A 2,867-nucleotide genomic window follows, 5' to 3' on the forward strand; every position below is an offset into this window, starting at 1 on the left:
ACAAATTGCACGACACATGCCGGTGATAATAAACCTGATCGCTCCAACACAACAACCTCTCATTCACTTTCACAGCACTAAAGAGCTGATTATTGACCTCAGGAGGGAGAAACCGGAGGTGCATGAACTAGTTCGCATTAGAGTACCAGAAGTGGAGAGTTTAAAGTTATCATTATCAGAGCATCTCTACTGGACCTAGCACGAAGGTGCCATTACAAAGGAGACACGCCCGCCAGTTCCCCTCCTGACTTACGAATGTTCGGCTTTTGATCTAACTTCTATGGATGTGCGGTGGCGAATATATAGAGTATTGCATCACGGCCTGTTACACCATGACCCTGAAAGCAAAAGTAAGGGAAGCGGGCCATTTCATCACAGCTAATTCTCTTCCCTCCAGAGAGTACGTCTACTAGGAGCGCTGACTTATGAAACAGCATCAGTCATTCAGCAGACCCCACCGTTCAGACCATACTTTCTTATCGCTGCTGCTATCAGGAATTGGGGGTGGGGGGCAGAAGCTACAGGTCGCCCACGACTGGGGCCAGTAAAACAGTCATTTCCTCTCAACCATCAGGCTGCTGACCCAGAGTGGGATAACCGCTCACTTCAGCGATGAATTGACTTCATAACGTATAGTTGCAGTCTTAAGAATCTCACAACTCACGCACGCAACATTTACTGCTTCTTTACCGGCTATTGTGCTGCTACAAACTTCTTATTGTGCTCGCACAGCTTTCTTTCGATTAGTCATCACTTTCTTCAAAAGCGTATAACAGCTTCCCTGGTGGTCTAGTGGTTAGGATTCGGCGCTCTCACCGCCGCGGCCCGGGTTCGATTCCCGGTCAGGGAATTAGATTTTATTTTTATGAAATTTATAGTCCTTTTTACTGTGCTTTATAGTATTTATTGCTAGGTATTACAATGACCTGCTGCCACAAGACCACGAACCTGACGACAGATTTCAATTATGTTAAAACTGTTGCTGATGCTCATTCATTGCTTCAGTCTTTTTTTTTCTTTGCATTTACTCTGAATGTCCGCAAGAAAATGAATCAGGCTGAAATATGGTGAAAAGTATGCACTTTCATGATAAATTTACTTTTGAACTTTTGTACATTTAAAGATCACTGCAAGTGGCAGCATATGTAGACAACGAGGAAAAGGCGACAAAATACAAATACAGGGAAGCTTGTTACAACTTCGTGAGTTTTTTTAGGTCAGTTAGACGAGTGTCTGTCGTTCTGCTGATAATAATGCAGAACTAACGTAGTTGTGCCGCATAAGGTGAAGGGGTGTTTCTTCGGATTAAGTTTTCAGTTACAGAAGACTACATTGGATGCTTTTTTTTTATTGAGAGTTTCTACCTGACTCGTTGCGTGTTCATTTCCCTCCATAGATGCTGCCTGTCCTGCACTGCTCCAGCATTTTGCGTGTTAATGTCTCTAGCTATCCTCGTGTTAGAATATATTACCCCAGTCGTCAAGGACGTTTCCATACACCATTTTTTTTCCCTTTGAAGTTGTCCATAAGTCTATAAGATATAGCAGCAGAAACAGGCCATTCGGCCTATCGAGTCTGTTCCGCCATTCAATCATGGACTGTTCCAATTCTTCCAGTCATCCCTACTCCACTGCCTTCACCCCATATCCTTTGATGCTAATCAAGAACGTATCTATCTTTGCCTTAAATGCACCCAATGACTTGGCCTCCACGGTCACTCGTGGCAACAAATTCCACAGATTTACCACCCTCTGACTAAAATAATTTCTCCGCATCTGTTCTAAAAGGACGTCCTTCAATCTTGAAGTTGTCCCTCTTGTCCTAGACTTCCCAACCATGGGAAATAACTTTGCCATATCTATTCTGTTCAGATCTTTTAACATTTGGAATGTTTCTATGAGATCCCCCCCCCCCCCCCTCATTCTCCTGAATTCTTGGGAATACAGCCCAAGAGCTGCCAGACTTTCCTCATACAGTAACCCTTTCATTCCTGGAATCATTCTCATGTATCTTCTCTGAACACTCTCCAATGTCAGTATATCGTTTCTAAAATAAGGAGCCCAAGACTACACACAATAATCCAAGTGTGGTCTCACGAGTGCCTTATAGAGCCGCAACATCTCATCCGTGCTTTTATATTCTATATCTCTAGAAACGAGTGCCAACACAGCATTTGCCTTCTTCACCATCGACTCAATCTGAAGGTTAACCTTTAGGGTATCCTGCACAAGGACTCCCAAGACCCTTTGCATCTCTGCATTTTGAATTCTCTCCTCGTCTGAATAATAGTCTGCCGGTTTATTTCTTTCAAAACCTGCATGACCATACACCTTCCAACCTTCTTTATGTTTATCAAAGGTCCCGTCCCATTTCAGTGTCGAAAGATCAGAAACATATTTTCAGAAACCATTTTCACCATTGGTCCCAAGACCAGATATTTATTATTGCGATAACACGTCGGAACAGACCACAGATCTATGTAAAATGTGTTGCACACTGCTTCTCGGGAATTTCCACCACTGGAAACAATTTTGTTCAGCGCTGAAAACTGTGCAAACCTCAGATAATAAGCGGGAATTTGACTGCTGTCCTTTCAATATATAAATTGTACTCATGTCATGCAATATTCTCAAATGCTCCAATTATCTGGCGCTGCTTGTTATAAATGGGATTTCAAGGAGTCCTCCACATCCGGGCGGCCACGGAGTGAAACAAACCCTGCCTATTCCCTGGTCTGTCTCATCACCCACGACAACCGTTTCCGTATCCCCGTCGGTCTATACGTAACGAATAACTAATGTCCCGCTCCCGAACTCTGTGGCACACCAGAAGTCTCCAGTATCCAGCTGCCTGCTACACCTCCCTAC

General features: G+C 43.7%; 1 non-coding gene across 1 annotated transcript; it reads left to right on the top strand.

Annotated features, from left to right (window-relative positions):
- Positions 1-778: 778 nt before the first annotated feature.
- trnae-cuc (transfer RNA glutamic acid (anticodon CUC)) lies at positions 779-850 on the top strand. The gene has a single exon. It is a non-coding gene; the product is annotated as a tRNA-Glu (tRNA).
- Positions 851-2,867: the final 2,017 nt, after the last annotated feature.

Source organism: Hemitrygon akajei, unplaced genomic scaffold (assembly GCF_048418815.1).
Source record: "Hemitrygon akajei unplaced genomic scaffold, sHemAka1.3 Scf000255, whole genome shotgun sequence".
Classification (NCBI taxonomy): Eukaryota; Metazoa; Chordata; class Chondrichthyes; order Myliobatiformes; family Dasyatidae; genus Hemitrygon; species Hemitrygon akajei.